Source organism: Sus scrofa, chromosome 1, assembly GCF_054392235.1.
Source record: "Sus scrofa isolate SSC_HxYL_T2T_F1_AM1 chromosome 1, Sscrofa_HxYL_maternal_Yorkshire_Landrace_v2.0, whole genome shotgun sequence".
NCBI classification, from domain to species: Eukaryota; Metazoa; Chordata; class Mammalia; order Artiodactyla; family Suidae; genus Sus; species Sus scrofa.
In genome coordinates this window covers 233,306,802-233,328,642 of record NC_139383.1, presented here as the reverse complement: position 1 = coordinate 233,328,642, position 21,841 = coordinate 233,306,802, and the positions used below count along the sequence as shown (strand labels likewise).

Below are 21,841 nucleotides of genomic sequence, written 5' to 3'. Positions count from 1 at the left end.
TAACCCACTGAGCAAGGGCAGGGATCAAACCCACGACCTCATGGTTCCTAGTCTCATTTGTTAACCACCGAGCCACGACGGGACCTCCAAGCATCTACGTATTAATTCTTCATTCAAATTCTTTGGAACATCAGGTATTATATGTACAAAGCCCCAAGTCACATAAAAAAGATGAACCAAAACCAAAATAAATTTTAAGTGAGCAAAGGGCTCAATTTACATTCTCAGTATTCCTCTCAACCACTGAAACTTGGGAATCTATTCAAAACTGATTTTCCAGAGTTTCCGTCATGGTGCCACGGAAACAAATCCGACTAGGAACCATGAGGTTGTGGCCTCACTCAGTGGGTTGAGGATCCGTTGTTGCCATGCTCTGTGGTGTAGGTCACAGATAGGGATCAGATCTGACGTTGCTGTGGCTGTGGTGTAGGCCAGCAGCTGTAGCTCCGATTCAACTCCTCCTAGCCTGGGAACCTCCATATGCTGAGGGTGTGGCCCTAAAAAGACAAAAACAAACAAACAAAGAAACCGATTTTCCTCTTGCTTTACCTAGTTCTCCCTTAGAAAAGGATTTTTTAAAAGGCCAAGAAAGAATGGCTTAGTAAATAAGCACATGAAAAGATGCTCAGCAACATTAGCCATCAGAGAAGTGTGAATCAAAACCATTTCACACCAACTAGGATGGCTAAAATAAAAAAGACAGATGACGACATGGAGAAATTGAAAGTCATACACATTGCTGATGGGATTGTAAACTGCTGCAGCCACTTTGGAAAACAACCTGGCAGTTCCTGGAAATGTTAAATATAAAAGTGAACATATGCGTTTCCTGCTGGTAGGTATGTACCCTAAAGAAATGAAAACATATGTCCACATAAAAACTTGCATATGAATGTTCAAACCAGCATTATTCATAATAGGTAACAAGTAGAAACAACCCAAAAGTCCACCAACAGATGAATGGATAAACAAAATATATTATACACTTACAATGGAACAGTATTTGGCAATAAAAAGGAAAGAAGCTCTGGAGTTCCTGTCGTGGCACAGCGGAAATGAATCCAACTAGGAATCATGAGGTTGCATGTTCGATCCCTGGAATCGCTCAGTGGGTTAAGGATCTGGCATTGCCATGAGCTGTGGTGTAGGTTGCAGACGCAGTTCAGATCTGGCATTGCTGTGGCTGTGGTGTAGGCCAGTAGCTGCAGTTCCGATTTGACCCCTAGCCTGGGAACCTCCATATGCCACAGGTGTGGCCCTGAAAAGACAAAAAGACCAAATAAAAAAAAAAAACAAAGAAAGAAGCTCTGATACATGATGCAATGTAGCTAAACTGTGAAAACATTATGCTAAATGAAGTCAGAAACATAGGATCAGATATTGTATAATTCCATTTATATCAAATGTCCAAATCTATAGACAAAAAGCAGGTTAGTGGTTGTTTAGGGTGGGACAGGCAGGGAATCAGAAGGTGCCAGAAAAATGGGTGGTAGGTGTTCACGAAGGGGTGGTGTTGTTTTTAGGGCAATAAAAAATGTCCTAGGGGGTCCCGTCAGAGCCCAGTGGTTAACAAATCTGACTTGTATCCATAAGGACACAGGTTTGATTCCTGGCCTCACTCAGTGGGTTAAGGATCTGGCATTGCCATGAGCTGTGGTGTAGGCCAGCAGCTACCACTCCAGTTCAACCCCTAACCTGGGAATCTCCATGTACCTCAGGTGCAGCTCTAAAAAGACAAAAAAAGGAGTTCCTGTCATGGCGCAGAGGTTAATGAATCCAACTAGGAACCAGAAGGTTGCGGGTTCGACCCCTGGCCTTGCTCAGTGGGTTAAGGATCTGGTGTTGCCATGAGCTGTGGTGTAGGTTGCAGACCTGACTTGGGTCCCAAGTTGCTGTGGCTCTGGTATAGGCCGGTGGCTACAGCTCTGATTTGACCCCTAGCCTGGAAACCTCCATATGCCACGGGAGTGGCCCAAGAAAATGGCAAAAAGACAAAAAAATAAAAATAAATTAAAAAAAATAAAAAGACCAAAAAAAAAAAAAACCTCCTAAAAATTGACTAAAAACCAAAAAATTGGACCTTTTATAGGTGAATTGTATGGCACATGAATTACACCTCAATAATAAAAAAAAAAATTAATGGGCCTAAAGCTAGAAATGAATTACAAACTCAGTTAACCAAAAACTGTTAGATTCTACAATGTGTGGCTTCTTCTGTTTCCTTTACATTGTAAAATTCTCCCAAATGAAGGTAAGAAATTATTACTATCATTTTACAGTATACAAGCACTTTTATAAATAAGTCCTTTTGAGTCCTTCCTATAATTTTAGAGGGAGTTAATTATTTCACTAATTTTATGTTTGGAGACATGGCAGCTCTGAATTTATGAGGTTTACTTCCCCTCAGTCAGCTGGTCAGAATAAACATCAGCTCTTTTGCACCAGAACCCTGTGCCCTTTCTTCCACACTGTGTGGCATCTTAGGGTATCCAGCAGATGCCTTTGGGTTGCTGTGCGGAGATGGCACTGCTGACCAGCCTTAATAAGGAAGAATGCCTATGATTTGATTTTTCTGGGAGCTGGACTAGCTATGCTAATGCTACATTCAAGCCAAGTATAATCTAACTGATCACTCACCAGAGGTCTTATGATAACATGGAAAGAATCCTTTGATGTTGAATCCCTTGCTCTTCTGGAATTTATTTCAGTTTTGGCTCATCTTTTTATTTGCTTCAAAGCCTAAGCATGCAGTACCTGATGTTCCAAAAGATTTGAATGAAGAATGAGTGAAGCCATAGTTTCTGGAAGATGAAGGGGAATTAGTAGGCAGGGATTTATTACTCTACATGGAAGGACCATGGAAAGGACCACATTCTAGAGGAGAAAGATCCAGGTTGGCTTCAGTTTTCTCATCTGTAAGATGAGAAAAAAGAAAAAGAAAAAAAAATCCACAAAATTTCTCTCAAGGTCATTGTACAGATTTAATGAGACTATAAATGAAAGTACTCAATTCAAAATACACATTCAACAAATGTTTATTGATATGGAGTAAAATGGTCTAATATCTTGATCTCTCTTAGGGAGACAAGTAGATCCTTCTAGACACTAAGGATTCTAAACCTCAGATCTCAAAAATAAAGAGCAACATCAAAAGGTACTGAATCAAGGAGTTCCCGTCATGGCTCAGAGGTTAATGAATGCGACTAGAAAACATGAGGTTTCGGGTTCGGTCTCTGGCCTTGCTCAGTGGGTTAAGAATCTGGCGTTGCTGTGAGCTGTGGTGTAGGTTGCAGACGCGGCTCGGATCCCGAGTTGCTGTGGCTCTGGTGTAGGCCAGTGGCTACAGCTCTGACTAGACCCCTAGCCTGGGAACCTCCATATGCTTCGGGAGCGGCCCTAGAAATGGCAAAAAAGACAAAAAAAAAAAAAAAAAGGTATTGAATCAATTTGCCAAATGTGAAACAATGACTACCTCTTTTTTTTGGCCCCTAGCATGCAGAGGTTTGATGTGGGATCTCATTTCCCAGCCTAGAGAGTGAACCCATGCTGTAGCAGTGAAAGTGCTGAATCCTAACCTTTAGTCCACCAGGGAATGCTCCAATGACTACCTCATTTTAAGGAAGAATTCATTATTAATTTTATTTCATGTTTAATATAAAATTGAATTCTCTTGTACTTTCAGATTAATTTCTCAATATCTTAGTTTGCATGTGTATATGACTTCCAAACCTAACTATTTATTAGAATCACCAAAGTGTTATTAAACCTACAGATTCCAATGCAGAGTCTCACTCAGATGGTCTGGAGTAGATGAAGGGTTCCATTTTTACTTAACTCCCCAAATGATTCTCCAGGCATCACTGAATGAGAAATAAATCCATTCACTGAACACTTGCTAAGGAATTTTTTTCACCGGTGTGCATTACAAAATAGCATTTGTTCACCACATAAAACACTGAAATATATTGCCATTTCAGAAGAGAACACAGTGGAGAAGGGGAAATCTATTCTCTTTTGCCTTACTAGAATTCTAAAAATATAACATTCTCAAATTCTGTGAATGCCAAGAATCTCCTGAAAATGGAGAATTTTCTGCCAAATCTGGCCTATTTGAATTATCTTCATCCATTATTTCAAAGGGATTTTTCTTTTCTTTCTTTTTCTTCTTCTTTTTTTTAATGGCCACATCTGGGGCAAATGGAAGTTCCCAGGCAAGGGACTGAATCTGAATAGAGCTGCAGCTGAGACCCAAGCCGCTGCAGTTTGATTTTTAACCCACTGGGCCACACACAGCATGAACTCCCAAAGGAACCTTGTAAGTTCCTTCCTACAAGATGATAGCCTCATGCTAACCAAAGTCATAGTACAAGAAAAGAAACAATCTGGGAAGAATTTTAAGGATCTGCCACTATTCAGCTATTTATTAGATCTTCCCAATATCTCCGATCACTTATGTATTCTGAACCACATTCTTGATCTATAACAATGTCTTTGTTAGATCATGAATGAAACCATTCTTACTAGTTTGCCAATTCACATTTCTGTTCTCACTGAAAACATGTCCTCAGCCAACCTGGACAATTTTAAGCAGATGAAGGCAGACAGCTTTCATGATTACAAAGCCTTTCCATAAATTAAGAGTTTAGGATTAACAGATACACACTACTCTACATATAAAATAGATAGGAGTTCCCGTTTGGCTCAGCTGGTTAAGGATCCAGCATTGTCACTGCTGTGGTTCTGGTTACAGCTGCGGTGCCAGTTCAGTCCCTGGCCTGGGAACTTCCACATGCCTTAGGTGTGGCCAAAAAATAAATAAGTAAAATACACAAACAACAAGGACCTACTGTATACTTCAGGGAACTATAGTCACTATCTTATAATAACCTATAATGGGAAAGAATCTAAAAAAGAATATATATGTGTGTGTGCATAACTGAATCACTTTGCTGTACACCTGAAATTAACACAACACTGTAAATCAACTATGCTTCAATTAAAACAACAACAAAGCTTTTCTAAATTATACAAACATTTTTACAACTAGAAATAATAGACCATTAGACTCACCTGACAAAGCAAAAACAAAATAGTTTGGGGTGTATTAGAAAAATATTTTTTAAAAAATAGAAAAACATTTCAAATCTTTTTAAGTCTTTCTGTGACCTTCTCTCACATATTCGCCAAGCAACAATTTTTTTTTCTTTTTTTTTTTTTTTTTGCTTCTTAGGGCCACACCTGTGGCACATGAAGTTCCCAGGCTAAGGTCAGAATCAGAGCTGCAGCTGCTGGCCTATGCCACAGCCACAAAAGATCGGAGCCACATCTGCGACCTACACCACAGCTCATGGCAATACCAGATCCAATCCACTGATCGAAGCCCGGGATCGAACCCTCATCCTCATGGATACTAGTCACGTTCGTTTCTGATGAGCCTCGACAGTAACTCCAACACTTTTTCCTAAGGTTTATTTCAACTACCTTTTTTTTTTTTTTTTTTTTTTTGTCTTTTTGCCATTTCTTGGGCCGCTCCCGCGGCATATGGAGGTTCCCAGGCTTGGGGTCTAATCAGAGCTGTAGCCACTGGCCTACACCAGAGCCACAGCAACGAGGGATCCGAGCCGCGTCTGTGACTTACACCACAGCTCCACGGCAATGCCAGATCCTTAACCCACTGAGCAAGGGCAGGGATCGAACCCGCAACCTCATGGTTCCTAGTCAGATTCGTTAACCACTGCGCCATGATGGGAACTCCTATTTCAACTACTTTTAAAAATGAGTTTGAGTCAGAATTAAAAAACAAAAACAAAACCAAAAAACTAAACCCAATGTAAACAGGAAACCTAAAATAAAGCCAATTAAAAGAAGCACAGAGGTAGATCTTACCAGGCATGTGCACCTAGTTAATTAGTGCAGTCTGAGCCCTGGGTAGCTCCATCCCTTACCACCCAAACCAGAAAGGAAGCCCTCATAGGTGCTGGTTGTCTCCATTAAAATAAAGAACACGCAATCTAAGAACCTAGAGCTACAATGCCACATCCACCAGGCCAGTGATCCAGGAATTTCCAAAAGTTTATTCATATCCTGCAAACGTCCTTTTATATTTTTTTCTTTTTCTTAGGGCCGCACCCACAGCATACGGAGGTTCCCAGTCTAGGAGTCCAATCAGAGCTATAGCCGATGGCCTATGCCACAGCCACAGCAACACTGGATCTGAGCTGCATCTGTGACCTACACCACAGCTGGTAGCAACGTTAGATCCTTCACCCACTGAGTGAGGCCAGGGATCAAACCCGAGTCCTCAAGGATGCCAGTCGGGTTCGCTAACCACTGAACCACAACAGGAACTCTGTAGGCATCCTTTTACTTTTACTTTACGTTCCTATTCAACCTTTTCTATACCTTACAGAAAATGTCATTAACAATATCCTGAAGCTCAGGGGCTGGGAAGAGAGGGGAGTAGGGTATTTTTTAATGGGTACAGGATTTCTGTTTGGGACAGTGAAGAAGGTCTGGAAAAGGATAGTGGTAATTGATGGTTGCACAGGTACTTAAAGCCACTGAATTGGACACTTCAAAATGATTAAAAACGGCAAACTTTAGTCTGTGTATATTTTATCACAGTAATAATTTTAAAAGTACCTAGAAACAAAAAGCTAGTGTGCTAATCAGAGGCCCAAATCTTGCTTAAGGAGCCACCTTGGGATAGAGGGGTGGTGACCCACAAAGCTGTAGTGTTTGTTTGCAAAAGGAAGATTCAAACGTGGGACTGGATGGAAATGTAGGGAAACATACTGTCAATCACTTCTTTTTTTTTTTTAATGATTTTCCCACTATAGCTGGTTTACAGTGTTCTGTCAATTTTCTACTGCACAGCAAAGTGACCCAGTTACACACACACACACATTCTTTTTCTCACATTATCCTCCATCCTGCTCCATCATAAGGTATAACCAGATAAAGTTCCCAGTGCTATGCAGCAAGATCTCATTGCTTATCCATTCCAAAGGCAATAGTTTGCATCTATTAAACCCAGATTGCCAGTCCATCCCACTCCCCCCCCCCCCCCCCCGCAACCATAAGTCTGTTTTCCAAGTCGTGAGTTTCTTTTCTGTGGAAAGGTTCATTTGTGTCAATCACCTCTTTCAACAGAACAACAAAACTTCACCCCAACCTGCCTTAGGCCCATGTTTCCCAAACGTTAATATGCAAAGGATCCCCTGGCGATCTTGATTCAGCAGATCTGGGCGGGCCCTGAGGTCCTGAATTTTTAACAGGCCCCCAGGTGATGCCGCTGTTGCTGTTCCTTGGACCTCACTCAAAGCCACAAGGCCCCAGAGCGCTTAAAAGGAAAGACTGTCGCCCTCTGAACCTAACCCTCTAAAACCACGGTCCCCTAGCCCGGAAACACAAAGGGTTGATCATATCTTTCAGGCGCAATGGCTAAGCACTTAACTTAGCTACCAACCACCTTTTGTAAAAAATGCGTTGAGAAACTTGGATAGAAGGCCTGACAGAATGGGACCTCCCGAGAGTTTCCACCCACCTTCCGGACTAAGAAGCGGCCACAGCCGATAAGGATAGCTGACGGAGCGGCAGTTTCGCAGAAAGCCCTGAAGCGGACTTCAAAACAGTCTTGAAAATACCCTTCTCAAGTTTGAAGAATGCCTGGAATTCAGTGGCCTTTATCCAAATAAAGATGTCCAACTCAGTTTTAACCGAGTTCCCTATAGAAGAACTTTGCAATGCAGTTCTTGAAGACTGACAACGCCCAGCACGTAGACAAGCCCGGCCCCTCCCGTACAAATGTGTCAGAAAGTGAAGGGAGAGAAAAAAAAAAAAAAAAAAAATTCTCCAAAACTCTGCTGCTCTGGGCGCGCGGATCCCGCTCCCGGCCTGAGCTGGCCGCACCTCCCCGGCCTCACAGTCATACCGCTCAGGTGTGCGGAGTTTTCAGGCTCCGCAGCTAAGTCTCCACCCGCAGCCCAGGCAGCCATCACCTGCTCTCAGCTAACCAGCAGCCCCCACCCTGCCCCCTTCGCACGCATAAATCCAAGACCCCAGCTCCCGCTTCCTTCAGATACTGCAAACGCTGACTGCACCAACAGAAACTCAGAGGCCCTTTTAATCTGGTTAAAGAGAAGCTCAACAGAAAGTGAAACAGTTCCCACCCCTTCGGGGACAAGGCGCCAGGCCAGGTAGGAAAAAGAAGGTGGCTCCCAGGCACCTGTTGCTGCCCCAGTTGCGCGCTCCAACCCACTTCTAGACGATTCCCCCAAGAGAAACCCTGTGACGCGCTGTCATCCCCCCCGCCGGGGAAGGGGGAGAGGGGGAGGGGGAGGGAGGGGGAGGCAAAGGTCAGTTAAGAATCACCAGAAAGGAAAAAAATCAATTCCCAATAAAGTACACCTCAACTCCACAGGGACATGAGGTGATACCGACTCAATTCACTCGCACTGCCCCCTACCTCCGCCCCCACGACGGATCCAGGGCGCAAGCGCTCCTCCACACCCTGCAAAACCCTCCCCCTCCAAAGTCAGGACCTGGGGAAGGTATCCGCGAGCCGTGAGCCTAGGCAGAAGGGTACTTGCCTGGAAGCGGGTAGTGGCTGCAGTTGGCGGAGTCCGGCGCTGGGCGAGGGTGGCTCTGCCAGGCGCTTGGGCGCCTCCGACGCGGCGCCGGCTGCTGGGCCGGTGTCCCCTGCGCTTTCCTCGCGCGTTGCCGGAGGCGCCTCGCCCGGCCAGAGTGCTGGAGGCGGCCCCGGGAATGGGCGGGCGCGAGTGGCCTCGGCTGCTGCTCCTGTGTATTATTGTGACTCAAACTATTTCCTGTTTGGAGATTTGGGAGAAAGGAAAAAAAATTCAGAGTGGGGGGATCGGGGCGGCACCGATCCAGAGAGCGGCGGTCCGGAGGGGACGAGGGTGGGCAGCGTCTTGTTACCTGCTTCCTTCAAGCCCCGGAGAGTGCCAAGAGCGCGAGCCAGGGGAGAGAAACTCCGTTTGTTGTAGCGCTACTTTGTGGGATCGGGAAGGACGGAAAGGGGCTCACACTCGCCACCCAGCGGTGGGGCAGGGACTGCGGCCACAGGGACAGTCTGGTTACTGCAGCCCGGACGCCCACTCCCTGGCCTCTTCCTTTCTCTGCAAAACTGCCACTGGGCTTTCTTTCCGCCGAAGGGCAATTGGAATTCGCTGTGCTCCTTTCTTTATTCGTAACCAGGTCGAATTTTCGATCCTCTCCAGGGAGGTGGGCAAGGAAGGGGTCAGCCTAGCAACCCTTTCAAAGACCACAGGAGGTTGGGGACCATTGTGGGTGGGTGTTTGATTGGTGGTGTTGGAGGTCTTTGTTTTTGTTGTGGGGGATGGAAAAGCAGGTTAATTATTTTGGTGGAAAGTTGACTTTTATGATCAGCTTCCGTTCCCCTCCTCCACCGACCTCACCCTTAGCCAGAATCACAGGGTCTGAGGCCCCAATCCGGAAATACCGGTTCCTCCCGCTGGGACAATAGGTGAGGGCGGGAGTGTTAACCCGAGAGCCAGCTTAGTCACCACGGAATCCCTGCTCAGCTGGGAAGGCAGAATCATCTTAGTGCCAAGGCCTGCAACTGACAAGCAGGTGCTCCTTCCTATTTAGCCTTATTAAAAAGCCTGGGAGTTCCCTTTTGGCGCAGCAGGTTAAGGACCCCTCGCGTTGTCACTGCAGCGGCCTGGGATCTCTGCTGTGGCGCAGGTTCCATTACTGGCACGGGAACTTACACATGCCCTGGGCGTGGCTCCCTCCACCAAAAAAAAAAAGAAAAGAAAAGAAAGAAAGAAATCCTGGAAGGTTGTGGAGACATTGTTTAATGGATGCAGAGTTTCCGTTTAGAATGTGGAGATGGATAGTGGTGTTGGTGGCACAACAATGTGAATGTACTAAATGCCACTGAATTGTGTGCTTAGAAATGTTTAAAATGGTCAATTTTATGTTATGTGGATTTTACCACCAAAAATATACATTAATTTCCTGGGAAGGTCATGCCCTCATTCATTCAAGACAGCTTTGCTTATGACTGCCAAGTCCTCCTCCCCTCCTCCCTACACAAACTTTTGCCAGAAGTAATGGTATGAATTAAAACTCAAGTTCATTTGGTTTAGATTTCTGGGAATACCTATCAACAAGTTATTCCAAGAAGTGAGTAGACTGAACCTAGAAGACAGTACAGTTTTTAAAAAGATGAACTGTAGATTGTCAGAAACATAGTGCTGACGAGATGAATAAAGGTGTATATAGTGCCTTATTATTTATCTAAGAAAGCAAGAACACATACATTTGCTTATGGATTTTTTAAGTGGAAAGATAAATTATTAAATCAAATAGTTACCTTTTTGGGAGAGATGAAACAAGTATAAGGAAAGAATAAGGATAGAAGCTAGACTTCTCTGTATCTTGTTTTGTAGATTTGACTTTGGAATAATGTAAGTTTTACAGAATTATGAAAAATCAAAAATTTAAAAACCAAAACGCAACAAATGAATGTAGGTATCAAGTTGGTGGCTTAACCAGGTAAAGGGAAATCATGTCGGGTGACTTTATTATTATTATTATTATTGTTTTTTGTTTTTTTTTGTCTTTTTAGGGCCGCACCCACAACATATGGAGGTTCCCAGGCTAGGGGTTGAATTGGAGCTATAGCCGCTGGCTTACACCACAGCCAGAGCAATACCAGATCCGAGCCTCATCTGCAGCTGACACCACAGCTCACAGCAACACCCGATCCTTAACCCACTGAGCGAGGCTAGGGATTGAACCCACAACCTCATGGTTCCTAGTCAGATTCCTTTCCACTGCACCACGACAGGAACTCCCCTGTCAGGTGACTTTAAAACACAATTTTTTTTTTTTTTTTTTTTTGCTATTTTAGGGCTGCACCTGCAGCATATGGAAGTTCCCAGGCTAGGGGTCAAGTCAAAGCAGCAGCTGCTGACCTCAAATCCTCATGAATCCTGGTGTGGTTTGTTAATGGCTGAGCCACAAAGGGAACTCCCTAAAACACAGTTATTTAATGCTACATCCCTTAGAAATATACCCTAGGATGAAGAGAATGTTAAATAATAAATAAATAAACTGCTTTTCAGTAATCACTTACCAATGTTAGTGGTAATTTCTGTTAATACTCTTAAGAATTTAAAAAAAAAAAAAGAAAGAAAGGAAAAATTAAGAGTTCTCGTTGCCACTGCGAAAAATAAGAAAAATTACTGGCACAGTGGAAACGAATCCGACTAGGAACCATGGGGTTGTGGGTTCGATCCCTGACCTTGCTCAGTGGGTTAAGGATCCGGTGTTGCCATGAGCTACAGTCTAGGTCGCAGACTCGGCTCAGATCCTGTGCCACTGTGGCTGTGCTGTAGGCTGGCGGCAACAGCTCCAATTAGACCCCTAACCTGGGGACCTCCATATGCCAGGGATAAGGCCCTAAAAAGACACACACACAAAAATACTCTTAAGAATTGACATTTTTCAGTATAAAAGAGCTAACTATAAAATTAAAGTTAGGAGTTCCTGTCGTGGTGCAGCGGAAACGAATCTGAGTAGGAACCATGAGATTGCAAGATAGATCCCTGGCCTTGCTCAGTGGGTTAAGGAGACAGTGTTGCTGTGAGCTGTGCTGTAGGTCGCAGACGCAGCTCGAATCTGGTGTTGCTGTGGCTGGCCAGCAGCTACAGCTCCGATTCGACCCCTAGCTCGGCAGTTTAATCTAGTGTATGGAATCGGTGTTGCTACTGCATGTGTTTGGGTGGCATATTTGCTATACACACACACACAAATAAAACACCGATTCAGTTTCTTCCTGTACCTGAAATGAAATGTACATTTCAGAGAAGACTTGGATTTTGGATTTTCTTTGAATGTACTCAGGTGAGAAGAAAAGGACTCTGGCTGGCACAGCTGGTCACTGATATTATCTTTGTTTTTCCCACCCACTCTTTTCATTCTGGGTTTGAGTTGTAGGTATGCCTTTGTGCTTGCCTCTAATCAGCAAAACTGCATTTTCAGTAACCAATAAATATTTCCACCCTGAAGAGTAAACATTGCAAAATCTACCCTTAGAAATAACAAGGGACACGTCCAAAGGCTATAGGGGCCATACTCTGAAAAGTGGGACAAGAACGCTGGGTTCTGATTTGGAGCTCAGCAGAAGTTCCCTTTCTGCCACTGGCACCAAATGAGTCCCGTAGAAACCATCTTGCTTTCCTGGGAGACAAAGCCCCATTCTTGTGCCTCTCATGACAGGGAGCTCTTGTGTTCCGTCCTGAGGTTCTGAACAATACTGTGCTTCACCTGCAGGCTGGACAGACAGGTGGGGAAAGGGTCAAATCGCAGTCTAAAATGGGGCACTTGCCTTGATAAGACAGGTGTTTTCTTTATAGGTGGATCTTTATACATGTACCATTGAGCCCTAGAAAGAGCCTTGGTTCTAGTCTTGACTTTGCTACCTGCTGCCTGTGTGACCTTGAGTTTTGCATTTTTGTCTAGTTTTACTGAGAAATAATTGTTATGCATCACTGTATAAGTTTAAGGCATATAGCACAATGATCTAAACATATTGTGAAATGATTACAATAGGTTTGGCTAATATCCGTCATCTCATATACATACAATAAAAGGAAAAGAAAAAATGTTCTTTTGATGAGAACTCTCAGGATTTACCCTCTTAACTTTTCTGTATATCATACAGCAGTATTAGCTATGGTTATCGTGCTGTATATCACATCTTTAATATTTATCTTATAAGAGCTTATAATAGTAACTGGAAGTTGACCTTTGGACTATTTTCCTCTGATTCCCTTCGCCCACCACCCACAGTGAATTGATGTAACCTCTCTGAGTCTCAACTTCACTCTTTGACTCGGCAACTCCGGCAACCCCTGCCCCTTAAAAACGTACATACATATTGAAAAAAATATATTCAAGAATGCTTATTCCTGGAGTTCCCTTCATGGCTCAGTGGTTAATGAACCCTACTGGGATCCATGAGGATGCAAGTTCAACCCCTGGCCTCATTCAGTGGTTTAAGGATCTGGCATTGCCATGAGCCATGGTTTAGGTCACAGACGCAGCTTGGATCTGGCATTGCTATGGCTGAGGTGCAGGCCAGGAGCTACAGCTCTGATTCGACCCCTAGCCTGGGACCCTCCATATGCTGCAGGTGCAGCCCTAAAATAGCAAAAACAAAAAGAATGCTTATTCCTGTGTGTTGGAATAGCAGAAAATTAAAATTAAATGCTACCAAAAGAATGGCTGGACAAACAATGGTACATCTGGACAATGTGTTAAATGTATTTCAATGCCTTTCAGGGTGGTTTTTGTTTTTGTTTTTGTATGGACTATTCAGAGATTTGCTTTAGTTCCAAAATGAATATTCAAATAATTAAAATTATAAGTCCCCAAACCCAGTTCTTCTTTAGACTTTAACTTTACATATTTTGTTATTCTATTTTGTAAGTCTAGTCTTTTTATTTTCACTTACAAAATTTTATTATGTAATATTTGATACATTATAAATAATATAAGGAACACCTGTATGTGATTGGGAGCATATAATCAGTGAATATATGAATCCACCACACTTTTAATCAGTAGAACATTCCAGTGCTTTTGATGATGCCACATGCTTCCAAATCCTGACACCCCACCCCCTTCTCCCTCAGTTTGAAGGGAATCACTCACCTAAATTAGGTATTCATTAATTTTTTTTTTTTTTTTTTACCAAAGCATCTACATCCTTCTAAACAATATATTTTTTGGATTCGATAGTTTGGGAGTTTTTTTTTTTTTTTTTTGCAATTTCTTGGGCGCTCCCACGGCACATGGAGCTTTTCAGGCTAGGGGTCCAATTGGAGCTGTAGCCACCGGCCCACGCCAGGGCCACAGCAACACAGAATCCGAGCCGTGTCTGCAACCTACACCACAGCTCACGGCAACGCCGGATCCTTAACCCACTGAGCATGGGCAGGGATCGAACCTGCAACTTCATGGCTCCTAGTCAGATTCATTAACCACTGAGCCACGACGGGAACTCCCAGTTTGGGAGCTTTATAAGAATAAAATCAGGAGTTCCCTTCGTGGCACAGTGGTTAACGAATCCGACTAGGAGCCATGAAGTTGCAGGTTCGATCCCTGCCCATGCTCAGTGGGTTAAGGATCCGGCGTTGCCGTGAGCTGTGGTGTAAGTCTCAGACGCGGCTCGAATCCCGCTTTGCTGTGGCTGTGGTGTAGGCCAGCGGCTACAGCTCCGATTAGACCCCTAGCCTGGGAACCCCCATATGCCCAGGGAGCGGCCCAAGAAGTGGCAAAAAGACAAAAAAAAAAAAAAAAAAAAAGAATAAAATCACACTGTATGTAGTCTTCTGCCACCAGTTATTTTCACTGCAAATTAGGTTTCTGAGATTTACTCAAGTTGTTGAGTATAGATAAATTTCATCCAATTCTATTCCTATGTAATATTGCATTTCTAGATTTTATTTTATTTTCCTTTGCATAAAAAGCTACCTATCCTCCAGGCAGATGATTACTTTTTTAGGGAACTTTGAGGAAAAGATTTTAGAGCATTGCAAGATCAGAATTTGTAAACAGCAATAGCGATTCTTCTTTCACCCATTAAAGAAACAGATACATACATCATCTCATGTCTTTGGAAGTTTTACCTATGTCTGAAGACACAGAGCTATCAGAAAAATGCATCTGGATGGAACTCACTAAACCATATTTATACTTGTGCCCATCACTCCATAATTTTAAGAAGGGGTAGCCTTCTAGCCCACATCCCTAGATTACTAATTCTTCCTTCTACTCATAGAAATCTGTACCTTCCACCCAGGTCATCACTTGAGAAGATTTTATATTTCTTTGATCCTTACAATTTGTAAATGTCCTTTCTTCCTAATTCTTAAGACCCTGGGACTTTAATGAATCATATACATCTCAACTTAGAACCATGCAACTCTAGCTGGTATTAAAATGGTAGTCAATGAAAGTGATAACGGAGTTCCCATCGTGGCTCAGTGGTTAACGAATCTGACTAGGAACCATGAGGTTGTGGGTTTGATCCCTGGCCTTATTAGTGGGTTAAGGATCTGGCTTTGCTGTGAGCTGTGGTGTGGGTCGAAGACTCGGCTTGGATCCAGTGTTGCTGTGGCTCTGGCGGCTACAGCTCCGATTAGACCCCTAGCCTGGGAACCTCCATATGCCGAGGATGCAGCCCTAGAAAAGACAAAAAGGCAAAAAAGGAAACAAGAAAGAAACTAGAACCTAGAAAGGCCAAAGAAGATCCCATGATACTCACTTGGGCAGGGAGGAAGATCATATGCAAAATTCGAAAATGTTATTCAAAGGAGTGACCAAATATACATCTGTAAAGGAGCGCAGTGTTGTCCAGTAAAATATTAAAATAAATAAAAATTTTAAAAAAGTGATGACAGTTATTGAATCTAGTAGAGTGTATGTATGTGTTCACTGTGCTAGTATCTCTACTCTTTTGCATGTTTGAAATTTTTCCTATATAAAAATTGAGGGAGGGGGACCAAATTGAATTCTGGATGTCTTTCTTGGCTTTGTCTGATTCGGAGGTCATAACTTTAAAAAAAATTTTATCGAAGTATAGTTGATTTACAAAGTTGTGTTAATTTGTGCTATACAGCAAAGTGATTCAGATATATATACACGCACATATATGTATATAAATCTTCTTTTTCATATTCTTTTCCATTATGGTTTATCACAGGATATTCAATATAGTTCCCTGTGCTATATAGTAGGACCTTGTTGTCTATACATTCTATACATAATAGATTGCATCTACTAATCCCAAACTTCCAATCCTTCTCTCCTGACTCCCCCTCTTGGAAACCACAAGTCTATTCTCTGTGTTTGTGAGTCTGTTTCCACTTCATAGATATGCTCATTTGTCATAGATTCTACATATAAGTAATATCATATGATATTTGTCTTTCTCTGACTTACTTCACTTAATATGATAATCTCTAGGTTCATCCATGTTGCTGGAAATGGCATCGTTTCCTTTTTATGGCTAGGTAATATTCCATTGTGCATATATACCACAACTTCTTTATCCATTACTCTCTTGATGGACATTTAGGTCACTTCCATGTCTTGGTTATTGTAAATAGTGCTGCTATGAACATAGGAGTGGGAGCATGTATCTTTTCAAATGATAGTTTTATCTAGATATATGCCCAGGAGTGGAATTGCTGGATCATATGGTAACTTTATTTTTAGTTTTTTGAGGAACCTCTGCACTATTTGCCATAGTGGCTGCACCAGTTTACATTCCCACCAACAGTGTAGGAGGGTTCCCTTCCCTACATGGGGGTTGGGGAGAGGGTCATAATTCTTTAAGCTATTTCTGCCAACCAACTCTAAGGAATACTCTTCATCAGTTAAAAGCAATGAACTCGTCTATATGAACTAGTGTGCAAAGTACTTTAAGACATGTTGCTAAAAAAGAAAAAGAAAAAGAAAAAAGACAAGTTGCAGAACAATACATATGGTATGAACATGTTTGTGCAATAAATACTTGCACATCTATATGCAAATGAGAAAGGGCTGGAAGGATGCTCAGCATCTTGGCAACAACAGTTAACTGGAAAAGTGTGTGGGAGAAGCTATGGTTTGGGGGAAGGAGAAATGGTAGACAAGACAGATCTGTACTTTGGGGGTACTTTTTTTTTTTTTGTCTTTTTGCCATTTCTTTGGGCCGCTCCTGCGGCATATGGAGGTTCCCAGGCTAGGAGTCGAATAGGAGCTGTAGCCACAGGCCTACGCCAGAGCCACAGCAACGCGGGATCCGAGCCACGTCTGCAACCTACACCACAGCTCACGGCAACGCCGGATCGTTAACCCACTGAGCAAGGGCAGGGACCAAACCCACAACCTCATGGTTCCTAGTCGGATTCGTTAACCACTGTGCCACGACGGGAACTCCTGGGGGTACTTTTTTAACTTAATTAAAGGCAAAAGTAAAAGGAATGCATGGAGTCAAAGAAGATCTGTCAGGTGTCTTTTGGCTGACACTGCAGTGATCCCAGTGGGATGAATCACGTCTATCTTGGAGGAGGGTTATGGTCATAGGCCCTAGTGCTCTCTGAACATTGAATGGGGCCAACCCCAGCTCCCAGAAACAGGCCGGACATGATCGCATACGTCAAGGGACTGGTAAGTGCTCTTTCAATACTCCTTCCCCTGGCCTCATTCCCAGCCACACCTGAGAGCAGGGTTGCTCCTGGGCCAAGCCTCTTCTCCATGGGGCCACAGCAGACAGCAGCCCCACCTTCTCCCTAAGCAAAGGCAAGAAAACACCCTGTGTAGTCACAGTGTTGAAAAGAAAGGCAAGAACCATGCTCAGCAATCACTGGGTTGAAGATTATTTTCATCCCCTTAAACACCCTTTGTAACCCACCCAACTTTGGTGTGATACCTTAAGTCAATCTGTAACTCTCTGTTTGGAGCCAGGGCTTACCTCTAGGTTCGTTGTCTCTATGGCCAAAGCTTTGGAAGTTTTTCTAAGAAAATATCAGTTCAAGTAAGTGGCACACTGCCTACTTTATGGCGTTCAACGATGTTAATTATTTGGACTTTGACAAACAGCTCATAAAGATATAGGACTTTGTGTTGATCACTTGTTAGTCCAAAGATCACTGTAATTTTAGTTAAGCCTCTAGCGAATATCAATTTTAAATATGCATGAAAAGCATACTTTCCCTGATGCTGGGATTTCCAGGGAGAAAGATGGATATAGAAATATGTAAAAATATGAACAGAGAGAACAACTTAGTAGAAAAAGAAGAATGTGACTACCTGTAGTGTCTCCTGTAAAAATCATTGTCACCATTATAATGCTCAAAAATCTAACAATAAAATACTAGTTGGAGCTCCCATCATGGCATTGCAGGTTTGATCCCTGGCCTCGCTCAGTGGGTTAAGGATCCGGCGATGCCATGAGCTCTGGTGTAGATTGCAGATGTGGCTGGGATCCCGAGTTGCTGTGGCTGTGGTATAGGCTGGCAGCTGTACCTCCAGTTAGACCCCTAGCCTGGGAACCTCCATATGCCACAGGTGTGGCCCTAAAAAGCAAAAAAAAAAAAAACAAAAAACCCGAAAAACAAAAAACTAGTTAAGCAGTAATTACAACTGTTATTCGCATGTATCGGTCAATCACAAGTTTAGAGACTTAGGTACAGTTGAATTGTACCTGTGCTTATTATGCATTGGGTAATACTAGGGATATTATGGACATGACCAAATAATGGGCTCACATTTTTTTTTTTTTTTTTTTTTTTGTATTTTGTCTTTTTGTTGTTGTTGTTGTTGCTATTTCTTGGGCCGCTCCTGCGGCATATGGAGGTTCCCAGGCTAGGGGTCGAATCGGAGCTGTAGCCACCGGCCTACGCCAGAGCCACAGCAACACAGGATCCGAGCCACGTCTGCAACCTACACCACAGCTCAAGGCAACGCCGGATCGTTAACCCACTGAGCAAGGGCAGGGACCGAACCCGCAACCTCATGGTTCCTAGTCGGATTCGTTAACCACTGCGCCACGACGGGAACTCCTGGGCTCACATTTTAATGAGTATTTATTTGGCATGGAACGCCTGTGACACTAAACTGGGGTTATATAAACATGTTAGTTGATTAAGTCAATAGCAGCAATTTAAAAACAACAAAAATCAGGGCAGGTGAAGGTGTGGTGAAATTGCTGCGTTGCTATTGCCTTTATAAACTGCTCCAGCAGTTTTAAAAAGTATTTCCAGGAGTTCCCGTCGTGGCGCAGTGGTTAACGAATCCGACTAGGAACCATGAGGTTGCAGGTTCGATCCCTGGCCTTGCTCAGTAGGTTAATGATCCCGCATTGCTGTGAGCTGTGGTGTAGATTGCAGACACAGCTCAGATCCCACATTGCTATGGTTCCGGCATAGGCTGGTGGCTACAGCGCTAATTCTACCCTTAGCCTGGGAACCTCCATATGCCACGGGAGTGGCCCTAGAAAAGGCAAAAAGACAAAAAGACAACAACAACAACAAAAAAAAAATTTCAGAAAATGCATAAAAACTTGTAAAAACTCACTGACCCTGTGATTTTACCCTGGGGATCCTATCTTAAGACAGTAGTACAAATATAGAGAAAACTATATGTGCAAAACTTTTCATCAACACTATTCATAAGGGCAAAAAATGAAAACAATATTAATATCCAATAATTATGGGAAATTTAAGTAAAGGCATATCCACTAAAAGGAACAGTATTGGAGATATATATATTGTATATATATATACACACACATACACACACATAAAGAGTATGTAACAATATTCAGTCAACAAGTATTTGTTGAGCTAGCTTTACTACACTGTGCTAAGCACAAGTGCTACAGTGATGAACAAAAAATGGAGCAAGTTTTGTCCTCGTGGAACTTGTGCGTAACGCTTAGGATATAATATTCAGTGTAAGTGACTGACTTCAAAATTCACATACTTAGATTACCCCAGTGCAAAATGAAATGCATAGACAAGAGGAGAGAAACAAACCAAAATGCAAGCTTTGTGGGTTTGCGGGGGAGGAGTAGTAATAGTACAGATGATTCCCCCCCTCATCATTTTACAGATTATATGAGTGTTCTCTGAAATTTCAAATATTGTGAATATATAGAAACATCAAGAAATACTCTTGTTAGCTGAGTATTAGACAAAGTAGAATAATTAAAGCAGTGTTATTAAAAAGCAGAATAATAGTAAATATAAAAGAGCTGGAGCTGTGCATGCAGGTGAACAGGGATTGAAAATAGTTGTGCAATAAGGAAAAGTATTAGGAAAAGCAATAGGATCTAACCCATTTTTCCTTCTAACATGTACATATTAACACTGCTGCTTCAAGTCTTGTAGCAATGTGTACTTCATTAGTGTTTTTTTGGTTGTCTTTTTGCCTTTTCTAGGGCCGCTCCTGCGGCATATGGGAGGTTCCCAGGCTAGGGGTCGAATCGGAGCTATAGCTGCCAGCCTATGCCAGGGCCACAGCAATGCCAGAACCAAGTCATGTCTGCAACCTACTCCGCAGCTCATGGCAACACCAGATCCTTAACCCACTGAGCAAGGCCAGGGACCGAACCCGCAACCTCATGGTTCCTAGTTGGATTCATTAACCACTGTGCCACAACGGGAACTCCAGGGTGACTTTTTTAAGATGATATGTATTTGGCTCACTCCTTTTTTTTTTTTTTTTTTTTGGTCTTTTTAGGGCCGTACCCAGGCTAGGGGTCGAATCGGAGCTGTAGCTGCCAGCCACAGCCACAGCCACAGCAATGCAGGGTCTGAGCCGCATCTGTGACCTACACCACAGCTCACAGCAAACGGCATCACTGCATACTTAACCCACTGAGCAAGGTCCAGGATCGAACCTGCGCCCTTATGGATCTAGTTGGGTTCATTAACCACTGAGCCACGACAGGAACTCCCAACAATGTGTACTTTAAAAAGAGACTTGGAGGAGTTCCTGCTGTGGTTAAAAATCCAACTACAGCAGCATAGGTTGCAGCTGTGCTTGAAATTAATGCCTGGCCCAGGAACTTCCATATGCCATGGGTACAGCCACTGGGGAGGGGCAGGGAACAGAGAGAGAGACTTGGAGGTGTACCTTCCTCTGTCAGTCCAAGAACTCTAGAGAAAGGCAAGTGGTGCTGGAGAAAGAGCATTGGGCATTGGAGTCTCACCTGGTCATACATTGCAGTGTGGTCACTTTCCAGTTCTGCAACAGAGGTAAACTCACTGGACCTACTTAAACCTATTTTCCCTTTCAAAAATAAGGATGATATTACCTATTTCCTAGATGGTTGTTAGTGTTAGAGTTTACATATCTATATATGCAGAGAAAAAACTCTAGAAGACTATTGATCATATCAGGATTATAATTGGCTACAGATATCAGAATTTCAGCCACAGTGGGCCAAGATAGGTTTTTATTTTATTTCACATCATAAAATAATCTGGAGGCAGACAGTCCAGTTTTTGTTTTTGTTTTGTTATAGCAATTCTAAGATTAAAGCAGGGGACAAGAAAAAAACAACAAAAACCCAGGGGACAAGATTTTTCCAGTCTTTCTGCTCTGCCATCGTTGCCTGTGGTTTTAATCCTCACAGGTTATTATTCCTCCACTTCAGGCATCTGGGGTACAGTGTAGGCAAAAGCCTGTCTATAAGCTGTCCTGTAAGCTCTTCTGCTTCCTTTAGCCAAACGTGGCTCCTGTGGCTATTGCGAGTTCCACACTCACATATACACACTTACTCTAGCCTCTACACACTTTGCAAATACTGCTTACACCTGGCACAGCAACACATAACATTTGCTCAATAAATCACAAGTGTTGAGTTGAAAAATTAAGTTGTCTCTTTGTTGAATTTTGATTCCGTTATGAGTCGTAAGTCAAAAGTAAAATATTAATTTCTTGACTAGATGTGAAGGGGCCTGTCAGGAAAGTTCTATAATGTTCCTTCATTAGGAAATACCCACAGTGAGGAAAAAACAAGGAGCTACTCACCTGGCTTGGAAGCCATCCTATGACCCACATTGTCCAGGTTGCTTTGCCTCGGGCTTGCTAACCTGAAACCCAGGAGACAGAAAGCAGAGGCCATCCAGGGTGTGGCCTGTTTGGAGAGCATGGTCCACCTGCACACTCAGGGATGGAGCAGCCACAGTTGCCACAAGAACCTTCCGCAAGAAGAAATATATCCCAAGTGCAAGTCTGGCAACTGTTAGGCAGTCATGTCTGCAAGAAAGTGTATGAAGAACTAACA

At 43.1% G+C, this 21,841-nt stretch overlaps 1 protein-coding gene and 1 long non-coding RNA gene across 9 annotated transcripts in view; one reads left to right on the top strand and one right to left on the bottom strand.

Annotated features, from left to right (window-relative positions):
• Positions 1–9,023, bottom strand: part of TJP2 (tight junction protein 2) — a 137,503-nt gene extending 128,480 nt beyond the window's left edge. For 2 of the 8 annotated variants that reach the window (XM_005660146.4, XM_021070931.2), the window contains exons 1-2: positions 8,941–9,004; positions 8,592–8,828 (exon numbers count right to left, since the gene is read on the bottom strand). The gene's annotated coding sequence lies outside the window, so the exon portion shown is untranslated. 8 annotated transcript variants of the gene reach the window in all.
• Positions 7,825–21,841, top strand: part of LOC146407055 (uncharacterized) — a 116,160-nt gene continuing 102,143 nt past the window's right edge. Inside the window, exon 1 of the long non-coding RNA XR_014822758.1 lies at positions 7,825–8,198. This is a non-coding gene — a long non-coding RNA (uncharacterized LOC146407055). The remainder of the gene's footprint in view (positions 8,199–21,841) is intronic.